The 12797-nt window shown below is 37.4% G+C and overlaps 2 protein-coding genes across 2 annotated transcripts in view; one reads left to right on the top strand and one right to left on the bottom strand.

The window, feature by feature from the left end:
* Positions 1 to 12797, bottom strand: part of LOC108140862 (chaoptin) — a 169526-nt gene that overhangs the window by 32455 nt on the left and 124274 nt on the right.
* Positions 1 to 12797, top strand: part of LOC108140864 (protein folded gastrulation) — a 33203-nt gene that overhangs the window by 2206 nt on the left and 18200 nt on the right. Inside the window, exon 3 of the mRNA XM_017263854.2 lies at positions 9655 to 9805. The gene's annotated coding sequence lies outside the window, so the exon portion shown is untranslated. The remainder of the gene's footprint in view (positions 1 to 9654; positions 9806 to 12797) is intronic.

Below are 12797 nucleotides of genomic sequence, written 5' to 3'. Positions count from 1 at the left end.
AACTAGTACTTAAATTTCAACAGCTGAAAACAACTCAAACCTGATTAAAAATAACGACTACAATTGTACAAGTTTTCCTCAATTGTTGGTTATCTCAATAACAACAGATTACTAGAGAGTTCCCACAGATCGATCCAATGAACCAAGTTTATACTTTATGTGGTGTCTTATCAGTTTTCGCTATTAAACATGTGCCAAGCAAGAACAGCTCACGAATATAATTTATAGAGACGAGTGCCATGTGATTGTGGGAATGGTAATAATTATACTGATGCTGATTTCACTTGGTGACCCCATCAGCGCCAAAGTGGCAAAACGATCACTTCCGCTGACCACAAAATTAAATCGTTGTTTTAAAACGCAATACTAAAAGCAAAAACCAAAACCGAAACGAATTCTACATCCAAATTCGAGTCCCGCATGAAAGTGTAACCAAGTTAATTGCATTTAACCGACTGTCCAAAAAAATAAAAAGTTGAAAGGGTGGTAATACACTCGAGTAGCTCGAAAAATGTTGACATCCAAAGGGGAGAATCGGACACTGAGAAAAAAATGTATATTTTGTATCATTTCATTATTATTTGTTAAATATAAAACTTTTAAATTTCAAAATGGTATAAAGTATTTTTCACTCAATTATGTAGATGAAGAATATTTTTAGATGTTGGACTACAGCTATTATAACATTTTGTTTCAGTGCAAGTGCCAAAATGCCCGCAAAACGGTCGTAAAGTCATTATCAGCATTAGAAAGTGTTACAGGCGGCACGCAAATCAAATTCCGGACATGGTGGATGGCACTATATAGACTTGGTGGGAATCTGTGCGAGACCCAGACAGTCAGACAGCCAGACATCCCCACTCCACGAATCCAATTCAAAAACACCCGCACCCTCAGAGAACGTGGAATGAAATCAGCAACCGAAAAACAAATAAAACGAGTCTATCACGAAATTATTTTCGAGGCTCTTTGAGTCACTTGTGCCCGTGGCGATATAGCCGTGGTTAAATTGATTCAGCTGCATCGGGGCAAACAGCATCGGATGGGCGATCCGTAGGGCAGTACGTGCCCGGGAGCCCAAAGACCGACAACCGAAAACCGAAAACCAAATACCAAAGCCGATATCCGACCTCCACTCACACTCAAAAACTTGATGAATGTTTGTTCTGGAATTTTCTATTTCCCATTTCTTTGAGGTACAGATCACGAATACTTTGCTCTCAAACAGATTCCAAGAACTCGGCGAATATTAAAGGGTCTGGGAATAGTATGAGGGGTCAAAAACTCCAGTAAAAGTTCTTAGCGAGAAGTACTTAAATATAAGGTGTATTTCGACTTAAAAGACTGGCTCTAAACAAGTTTGGCTTTAATTGTTTATAACAATTACATGATTCTTTGACGACAATAAATCCATAATAAGTGTTTCAAAACTGTACATTTAAGTAGTTTTTGTGATTTTAGTTATCTCCGTTATTCTCCAATTATTTCTAATATAAGGCTGAAGGTCTTAAGAGAGCTAATTAAATCGTATTTGACTATATGGCTTCCATTTTATTTACATTGGTTCTGGTCCAGAAGCTTTGCATCCCATTCTGAATTTCTTATCGCAAGCGTTTCTTTATTTATCTTTTTTTGGGATCATATACACCATACATGTGGTATTCATTCATTTATTCACCTGTTGAACACGTTTGGGCGGCAAATGCTAATAAGGTAATACACATTTGCCGTTAGAGCGAGGTCTCCACCCGCTTGAGACCCCCATTTTCGTATCCCCCATTCTAAGCCCCCTTTTCCATCTTTGAGCCCCATGTGCAGCGTAGCGTTTCCCTCTCTCTCTATCCCTTTCTGGCCCGCGTGGTTATTTAACCATGAAGGCGGATGAATTTGATGATGAGGAGCGTAGGGCGGGGATGTAAAAGAGGGCTTGGGGGCTTGCAGGGGCGGTGACGGGGGAGTAGGCTCGCTGAGTCATCGCCAAGTCAAAAGCAAAGCACGCACTGCGCTCGCCTAAAATCAACCAAGCGTCAAAGTGTCGACGAACAGGTGCCTCGGTCGCAGGGGTGGGTAAAAAAGGGGCCTACGAAACTCGGGAGGGATGAGGGGGCAGTTGAGAGACGGTCTTCGGAGCATTACCAGTGAAGTCAATTTCTGGTCGGAATATATGATTTAAATGAATTTTTTTTGTACAAGTTTTATATTTATTTCAAAAGTAATGTAAAAGTGTTCTAGTCAAACACTCAAAAATTTTCATAAATTAAAAAGAAACTGTACTCAAATAATTATATTTAATTACATCTCTGATATATTATGTTAAATTTGAAATTTAAAGAGTGAATATGGTAATTATTTAATTGCTTTTAAAATCATATACTGGAAAACTATTAATTAAACTATATAATATATTAAAAATTTGTTTTCAAAGCTTTAACTAATATAAAGTTAAAAATGGTATGAATAATTTCAAATTAAGTGGGTATCTTTATAAATTTAAGTAATTAATCTAAATTAATTAAATAATTTGTTATTGAAGAATGCTAAGATCGAGTATATAAGGATCTTAATATGTTTTGAGTGTTTGTTAAAAATTATCTTTATATGTTTTGAACGTAGCTAATCACTTGAGTTATTCTTTTTTTCGAGCATAATTTTCATTTTACGTATTGATTTTGAATATGATGTGCCAATTATTTATTATTACTTTGACCATAGTAATTATAAAATACTGAAAGCACAATTGGTGTTTTTTTTGCTTGTGTGGTTGATATTGCTGTTGCTGCTGCCACTAGTGTTTCTGTTGTTGTCGGCGGCAAGCGGAAGCAGAAAACAGTTTGGGGGCAGCGTCTAATCGCCGCTGCTCCATCAGAATTGTAGCGACTATACCTATTTGGACGCTATATGAACGCAGGTGCACTGCCCCACCAGCAATGTGTTGCTGTTGCTGCTGCTGTTGCTGCTTTTACAATGCGATTTTTTATTGTTCTTGTCCGTAGACACCGCTCGTAATTTCCATTACACGCCACAGCCGTTCGTCTTTCTTTATGACGACGATGATGATGACTCCTTCTTCCGCTTCTCGATGTAAGTTCGCTTCAGTTCCAGCTGAATGCGTCGCTGCTACTTCCGCTTACAATTCTTTTTTATTACACTTTATTACACATTTTACATTCTGTTTCCATCATTTCTATTTCTACTGGGCTCTTTCTCTGCTTTGCTTTTGGCTAAATGATTTAATTATTCTCCGTGTGTGGGGAGTTTTCTATTTATCTCCAAAAAAATAAAAACCCCTTTGTTCTAACTATTTATTTAACTTTTGTGATCCTAGGTGCTTATGTGTGTAAGCGATTTTAACCAAGACTTGTTATTTATTTGATATTTGTTATATTTGTTTTTTCACCATTTTCTCAAGATTTTTCCCCACTCGTTTTCTTTTGCATTTGTTTCCCAGGTTATTCGTGTTCTACACCTCTGACAATTTTGTGAGTATTTTTTTCGTGCATCTTTTTCGGTTGCACTCCCACGTTTACCCCACTAGTTTTCCCCCGATTTCCCCATTTTCCCCCCGTTTTCCCCCCGTTTTCCACCCCTTTTTTCCATTTTATGTTTGAGCATGGCAAGTGTGAAAGCATATGTTTTGACAATGCTATCGTTGTGTCCCAGGCCCAGAGCCTAACATCCAGCCCCAGGGTTTTTTGGCAGCGGATGTTGAATGTTGCAGAGGGTTTGTTGGGGGGGGGGGGGTGTTGTTGCAGGTGGGCGGAGTGGGTGGAGGGAATGCAAAGCATTTTCATTGCAAGTTTTCGGCTCAGCGCAAAATTAAAACGCGTGTTTGCCAGCGACTCTATGTTGCTGCCGTGTTGATGTTGCTGCTGTTGCTGCTGTTGCTGCTACAGAATCTCCTGTTGTTGCTGCCGTGTCGTTGATGTTGCTGCTGTAATTGTTGGCGTCCGTTACAGCTGTTTGCGGTGGCCAGGCAATGTTTTGCTTGAAAATTCCCATTTGGCTTTTTGGCATTTTTATCCCACACTCCCTTTCCTTTACTATATTTTTTTGCCCATATTTTTTTTTTTGCATATTTTTTGTTTGCGTGTTTTTGGCACTTTTTGTTATGTTATTTCTTGTTTATGTTAGTGTGTTGCCGCAGTGTTGTTAAGGTTGCTGTTGCCGCTGCAGTTGTTTATTATGCAGTATGTTGCATTTTTCGTGTTTTCGTTTTATGACAGCAACAACAGCCATTTTAAACAAATAAACACGATAAGCCAATGAGATGATTAACAAGAATGTTATATTCAAAATCCGAAAAATTGTGCTAAGCCATTTAGTTGTCTTAAATCTAATGAGTGGGGAAAAGCTTAAGCAATGTTGTGCAAGAGAGCATATTAAAAAATAATTAATTGGGAGAACACTTTTAATTGCGTATTTTAGCACTTTAAAAACATAGCAAAACAATATAAAAACTGGACGAAAAGTGCAATTTTTTTTAAATTGATTTATAAATAAAGCCTAACATAGAATGATAAACCTAATTGCTATTTTATCACGCACTTTCGGGCCATAGTAACCCCTTAATTAGTGATTTTTGTGAAACTTGAGAAATGCTTTTACATTACAAACAGCCAGCACTTAAAAATTAAAAGAAAGAGGGTAAACTTTCAGGGAAATTAAGTGGAAATTTCTGTAGAACTCTCTTTCTTAATGTGACGCCTTTGTGTTGCTTCTGGGCGTTGATGTTGCTGCTGTGCACAGAGCATCGCATGATCAATTACTTGGCCACATGACCGACTGACAGACAACCAGATCTGCAAACAATGGGACCCGAAACACGAAACACGAAACACTTGCAACAGCAACACCAGCAGTCCGCATTGTATTGTATTGTATTGTATGTGCGCTGCAAAATCATGTGAGAAATGTATTAAAATTGTTGCGACAGCGAAATGCAAGCAAGCAAATTGTAGCCAGTAGCCCTTGGAAGTGCCCCCCTAGCCACCACCCCTGGTGGCACCCACGCCAGTGCCTGAGAATGCAGCGCGGGGTCAAAGTTTGCTGCAGCTGCAACAGTTGGTGCTGATGTTGCTGGTGTTGCAGTTGCCGCTGCCGCCGCCGCCGCCGCCGCCGCCGCCGCTTCTTGTTTGCTGTGTGTGGCATCTTCTGGAGCGGATTCCCATGAACTGGTGGCGCCCTCAGGCAAAGAAGAAGAAGAAGTGCAAGGGGGGTCATGTGACCACGAATGCTGACATGCTGACATGCTGCTGATGCAGATGTGCAGTGCCAGAACTAAGCATTACTTTCTCGTCACCCTTCAAAACATGTTGGCGCCTTGTCCGATTGGTTTCAAGTCTCAGAAAATTGACTGAATATTTCTTTCTTTATTCCAACACAAAGTTCATACAAAATAAAATCGAAAATGTGTTTGAATAAATATTTTAAATATTTAAATTAAATCGCCTCTTGTTATTATTATTAATACTAATATAGCTGTGCTTTTAAAAATATGATTCTGAAGACTCTGTTGGTGCTTTGCTAAGAGAGCTAAACCATTGTCTGATCTATTTCTGCGAGTGCAGCAGCTAATATAAGAAACAACAGCGTGAGTTGTTAACTTTGCCGCTGTCAATGATTTTGTGGTGCGGAGCAATTGAATTGATGCTGCTGACTAAACATGGAGTGCGGCACACAGAAACTGGAATTCACGGGTGGCCAATACCCAATACCCAATACCCAATACCCAATATCCAATATCCTCTATCCAGCATCCACTATCCACTATCCACTATCCAATGGCCACTGGCCAGTGGATCACGACCAAGCCCTTCGCGAACGTGAGATGCCAGATAAATCAGTGCTGCAATAGATGCCCTATTGCTAGTTGCTAGTTGCTAGTTGCCAGTTGCCAGTTGCCCTCCGAATCCAAATCCAAAATCACTGGGCTAATGAGCGGACGAGCGGCAGTTGATGCGCCTCAGCTGCAACATGTTGCTGGCGGGCAGCACGGCGGCAACCGCAGCAACTGCAGCAACAACAGTGATAAGCCAAGGCATAGAAAGTTGAATGACTCAAGGGAACCGACTCGAGAGCAAAACAGAGTGCCCTCGTCTTCGTCTAATCGAAATCGAAACACAAATCAGTTTGTGAAAAGTCGCAAAAAGCCAGAAAAGGTAGAAAACAATGGTGGAAAACATTTTGCGAGTCGAGAGCATTGACCTACACTGACAAAAATATTATACGCTAACTAACTTATCAGTATCAACAATTAGTACTAAGCAGGGCTAGTAGTTTTAGGTAATTTCTATGATTTGTACTTAATAGTTTCCTACTACTTCAGTATTTGGCTACAACTATCTATTACAATAAGTATTGGTATTATCTACTAGTGTAACGTTTTAAATTTATTACATTGATATGAGTTTATTAAATCAAAAACAGAGTGAGTAAACTTCTCTCAAAGAAAGAGCGAGACCCAACATATACAAATGTTTATAAGCAAGCAGATTGCATCGACATAGAGCTATAGACGCCTCCATATGTCAGTCTTGATAATGATTATGACTTGAGCCTCACTCCACCCCCTTTTAGCGGGCAAAGTTCCCCCCACGTTCGATTTGACTTGTGTTTTCGGCTGTCCCTGACATCGGAGCTGGTTTATTCCATCGACTATACATCGACTATAGAGTATAGACAGTACAGACGATGATGATGATGATGATGATGATGATGAAGCTGCCTCCCTGTCATTGTCAGGCGCAATTAATTGAGCTTTAATCGTGTCTTGGTCGCGGTTCTTGTCTTGGGATCTGTTTTGCAATCGACAGAGTTCAAGACCTGAGCTTATCCCACCGATAATTCGCAGACAAGCGGCTAAAAATTTACAAAATTTGTGAAATTATAAAAACGGACTTAAGATAATTTTGACAGTCTTTTTTGGAACTTCCATGAATCATTTGCAAACTTTAGTAATATGGAATAATTGTGCTTACAAAAATTGTGAAATAATTAATACTGACTAAACCAAAGAAACAATGTAAATATAATTTTATTTGTTAATTTAGGATGAATAATTTTTTAACTAAATTCATGTTGAATATTTATTAAAATTCGGAGCAGTTTTCTCAATAAACGAATAAAACTAAATACATTGTAAAGATAAATTAAAATATTTCTGTGCCGTTTCTGTGCCGAACACTGTTGATGGCTTCTCTGAATTTGTTTAAAGCAAGTTTTACACGTAGAAGATAAAGTATCTGCCATTTTTTGCCTCTGACTTAGCTAGAACGAATCAGCGAAAATTAATACCGGCTATTATCAATTTAGTCGTTCGGAAATTCATCTTTTGGTCGCCGATAAAAAAAAAAAACTCTCTTAGAGCCTTTTAATATCTGAATGCGAGTTCGCTTGACGTCTTTTTAATTTTAGCCACACTTCTACCCGCCCATCCCCTCAACATTTTTGTGGTCGTTGAAGTTTTCATTGTTCATAAATTTTAACGGACTTATAATGATTATCATTTATATGTCTTCGTCGCCAACTCGTTGCGATTGTTGTTATTGCAGTTGTTCCCCGTTTTTATTGCCAGATGAAAACAAGTAAAAAAAATTGCGTTTAATTTAAGCATTTTTTGCATAAGCGCGAATTATGAACGGCAGTAAAAACAAGACAACGAAAAAAAAAAAATGACAAAAATTAATAACAACGTCTGTCGATTGCAACAGGCGCTAATTTGATTTTTGTTGCTGCTGCGGCGCCCCAGCAACTTGCAATATTGCAACAATTGTTGTTGGCTCTCTGGGTGTTTATTTACGTATATTTACGTATATTTACTTTTTTATTTTGTTGCTTTTTTTTTTTTCGTTGCCGTCTGGGAGTTACATTTTGACATTTAAACTTGTTTTTGGCACTTCGCGGCATTTCTCACTCGTTTTATTTTTATTATCTTTCTTGATTTGCTCTTCGCTGGCTTTCTGGCTGCTTTCTTGATTGCTCGCTTGATTTCTGGACAAGTTTCAGCCCGGGGCCCTACCACCCAAACACCCCTGCCTCGGGGTCCCCAAACGCCCGTGAAATCCATTAGCGAACGCGATCTTGAATGTCTAGTAGGCGACATAGAAAATTTCGTGCCCCGATGCAAATTTCAGCTCATTTATTGAGCCGCTTATATAAACAATTTGTTGGGGGCATTGGTTTTCGTTCGGTTATTTTGTTTTTTGTTTTTGTTTTATTTTTTCAATATCTGTAGCTTACAATACAATCTTAGTGGAGGCTTTACCAAAATTTTCCTTGAAAAATCAAAATGTCAAAGTTGTTTGATTTTCAAATCAGCAGCAAAGCATGCTATTAGATACATCTGATGTGTCTGTCTCAACGTTAGAGATGCGCGGAATTTTCTTTCAACACAAAAGAAAATGCGCTGAATTGGAGTATCTGAGCTGTCACTACAACAGAAAGTGGAAAAAAAGAACTTTTAACTTTTGCATAACAAATAATATAGAAATTATATCTATATAATATAAGTTGACAAAAAACTATTAGTTTTATTGAATGTAACAGTTTAATCTGCGTTTTAAAACTTTTCATTCAATCATATATATTTACAAAAGTTGTAGCTTACATATCGATTTTTATTGTCAAGTCTGGTTTGCTATACAATAAAATTATTTTATTATTTTATACCTTTTCTTATTTCGAGGTTCTTTTTTGCCAACTCGTGACACAGTTAAATGCACGTCACGAGTGTACATCTCTGCTCCGCCCCGCCATCCATCTGAATCCGTGGGATTGAAATAGACACATGGCATTGCGTGAGGGTTAAAGAGGGGGTCGATTCTGATTGGGGTTCGGTTCGTTCATCGAGGCGTAGAATTAAACTGTCAAATCCAACAAATAACTGGATTTGTAACACTGAAATGTTCGAACACAACCAAAAAAAGAACCAGGAGCAGAAAGGAAGAGATGGATGATTTGGATGATAAAGGGAATGGAATAGCTTTAAGAGATTTAAGATTCCCAAGGTATCAATTATATATAAATTAAGACCTTTAAAAGGAAAACAACTACATTTTTATTAAAAAGCATATCACAGAAACTATCACAACAATCTCTGAATATAATTTGTTTGTGATAAACCTTTATAAATTAGCGCTGTAATCTTTGTTCATTTCCTGCTTTTTGATTTTTGTATGGTCTTATAACTATAAAGATTTTAAATCAAATATGTCGCAGCTTTTAAAGTACTTACTTCCGCACAGAAACAATTATAAAACCGATAATTAGTGTGTTAAAAATAGTTTAATGACCCACTTAACTTACTCACTTAAACCGGACAAGTCCTTTCCAAAAATATACAAATCGCACTATTAATGCCCTTGAGAACTCAACTTGAGTGAATTATTTCTTAAAGTTTTGGGGCGGGAGAACTACTTAAATACTTATCGTTTTCCGGATGTTGTGTACATATTCGAAAACTAAAATTCTTGGAATTTATATTCAAGGTCGACTAATTTGTTTAGTGCGCCATTTGAGATTTCCTCTTGACAACTGGACCAACACCATTTCCTCACTTTTTCCATTTCTAACATTTTGTTTATCAGCAAAGACTACATTGAATTTGATTTCAAATTCACAAGGCTTTAATTTGCTTATGCTTCTCTTTAATTGCAGATTAACCCCAACACGCCCAACAAAAACCACCGAAAAGAAAAATATATTGTGCATCCTGCAAAAAGATTGTCGTCCAGATTGGAAAGGACTTTTTTGACACTGCCTACCGCCCACTTCATATATCATTTGTCTTTATGTGGCCTGATTTGGGGTGAGTATTGGCTTTTATGGCCAGAGATATTAAAGCATAGCAAACGATATAGCAATGTCCATTTTTTCAAAAGGCTCTTTTGTTTATGTTTGGCACATTTCGTCGATAGATGTCTTAAATTCTCTTTAAAAGGGTTTTTGTTTTTTTTTTTTGAGCAAGCGTGTTTATATAGCATTCAAAAATAATATTTGAGTGACCTTTTGAATCAAGTGCTTTAATATTACTGTGTTTTAATTAAAAATAAATTTTAATGTTTTTCATTAATATGTCATTAAAATGTCTACAATACCCAAAGAAGGGTATTAAACCAATTGGTTTTCGTTTAGCTTTTCCATTTTCCGTGCATATTTTTCAGCTGATAAATTTCCTGCCATAAATCGCGAACAGGAACAATTTCGCGGGGGCGTTGACAAGTTTTGCCAGCACAAGCACAAGCACCCCACCCAAAAACCCACTCACATTTCCCACCCACTCTTCTGCTCGTTTCTGTTCGATTCAGTTTTTCTTTTTCGCACTTTTCCTTCGTTTTCTCTGTTTTAGTTGATTAAACACAACTGTTTACGCTTGCTTATTGCTGGCTTCTGCTGAGAATGCATTTTACGGCCAGTCCGCATTTTGTTTCATATTTTATAGTAACACTGGCTATTTGGGGGTATACGGTATTAATGGGGTTTTCAAAAGGGAATGGGAATACTTCCGACCTGAATAAAAATCGACAGCTAAATGGATATCTTTCATTTGCGATTAGGATTATTTATTGCAGTTCTCTTAACAGCTACAAAAGTTAGGATTTTATTTAATTGTTACTCATTTCAGTTATAATTTATTACACTAATACATATTTGAGAACTTTAAGAATAATAGAAAAAAAGAATACAAAAAATGTATTAAATTTGCTTCGTGTTTTAAAAAACCAAATATTTTCAGATACCAAATTTTTACCCATATAAATTTTTTATATTTTTATAAAGAGTATTGAAAATCTTCACTCTAAAATTTTTATTTGCTCCTGATGTTTTTTTTTTTTGTTCTCGACGCGATGCCGACTGTTTCTTTATCACAATGGCCATAAATTATGGGAACTCCGAAAAGTTCGGTGTGCATTAATATTGCAAGTGTTGTTGCTATCGTTGGTGTTTGTTGTTGCTCTTGTTGTTGTTGCTGCTGTTACCGCACATTGTATAAAAGTTACAAAATCCAAATTAATGAACTCGTCGATTTGGCAAGCATCGTTCGTGCTGGTTCAATAACATTTCAATTGCGTTGACATAATTTTAATTAAAATAAAAACGAAAACAAGTGCCAGCATATCGGGTGCCAGCAACACACACACAATGAATTTAAAGAGTTCGCTGAGTCGCGTAAAAAATTGGCAAACGGGGTTAACCAAGCTAAAAAAAAAAAGGTTAAAAACCAGGGGCTTGCGATTTACATTGGAATCGCACTTGCCAGGGCTGCATGGCTAATTTTAAACGATTTTAACAACCCAATCACGACAAAAGAACGGGAAAGGTGCCTGTGAACCTCTCTTTCTGCCCAACGCCTGCCGTCTCTTTCTCTGCCTTTGATTTTAACCCGGAAGCGATAGCAACAGCCGACGAACAGCTCCGATAACTGACCGTCCACCAAAAGTCCAATGAATAAAACATAAAGTCGGTACATACGTAAATAAGAAGCCATGTGAGCAGAAAAGCAGCATGCACTTGTCTCTTTCATCTCACACATTGCCGTCTCTTTCTTCTGTCCCTGCTCTTGCTCTTGACTAGATTGCGGCGCTTGCAATGCGTATTTTACCCGAAATCAGCGTTAATTCGCGTAATCTACTGAATGTAATGGCTCTATGTAAAAAAAAATTACCACAAATAAAAGAGTTTAAAATATTTAAAATCCAGTGTCGTTTAAGTTTTGTGCAAATAATCTTAAGAACACAAAATTAACATTGATTCACAGGCCATTTGCTTTATCATAAGGCTTAGGAAACTTCATTGATAAAAAAAATGTTATCTCTTTTTAGTGGAGGTCATAAATCTTGCAAAACAAGACGAGTTTAAGGTGTGGTATTCGCTTATAGAATATAGTTGTTATAAACGAGAATAAATAGTCTCTAAGAAACCAAATTTGAAGTCAGCAAAACAAATATACGACTTTTTTCATATCAATCTATGTCACTGTGTCAGCTTACAAAAGTTGCAATAAAATGATGTCTTAATGTATCTCAAAAATGTAGATAATATTTTTATGGGTCCAAAAAATGCTGGCAAGTGTGGGTTAATTCCACCACACAGAGCCATTAAATTAATCTGTTGAACTTGCTGGGCCTCGAACCCATTCAGCCGCATCATCAATTTCAGTTCGTGTAAACTCCTCTCATTTTGTATGGGGTCCAACCGATTTAATGCAATAACAATACAAATTATTTATCAATTAAGCTGTTACATTTAATTGAATTCAACTCAATACTGTTCATACATGTGCTCAGAAAAAAAAAAACAGCACAAGCCCCAGAGTTCTTGCCACGAAAATTTATGCGAAAAGTTCAATTGCGTTCAAAATGTGAATAATTCGAGGTTGTTGTTCTTGCTGCCTGTTATCAATACGTCTGATGTATTTTGAGAATTTTCTCATGAATTTTGCATGTGACAATTTATTTATTTATTGATTTACTTTGCATCCAGCAGCGGGCGAAAACCGCGAGCTTTGCCCATCCTATAAATTGGCTTGGGCATTGCAGACGCATAGATACGGATACGTAGATACTCGTACATAGACACTCACTGTGAGCAATGTGAGCACTGTGAGATTGTTTTCACATCCATGTCCATTTCCATTTTCATTTGCATTCGAAACGTGTCAAAGGTGTTGGCAATTTTGCAGTCAATTGGCATTAATTGAGTGTGAACACAAAAATATTTTTGTAAATTGCCGAGGCGGGGTCGATGGGTAAAGGGGCGTGGCGGCCTCTTGGGGCAGCTATCGATGTTATTGTTGTTGC

This window comes from Drosophila elegans, unplaced genomic scaffold (genome assembly GCF_018152505.1).
Source record: "Drosophila elegans isolate 14027-0461.03 unplaced genomic scaffold, ASM1815250v1 contig_149, whole genome shotgun sequence".
NCBI classification, from domain to species: domain Eukaryota; kingdom Metazoa; phylum Arthropoda; class Insecta; order Diptera; family Drosophilidae; genus Drosophila; species Drosophila elegans.
Note: the sequence above shows the minus strand (reverse complement) of the source record. Positions and strands in the feature narration are given on the sequence as shown.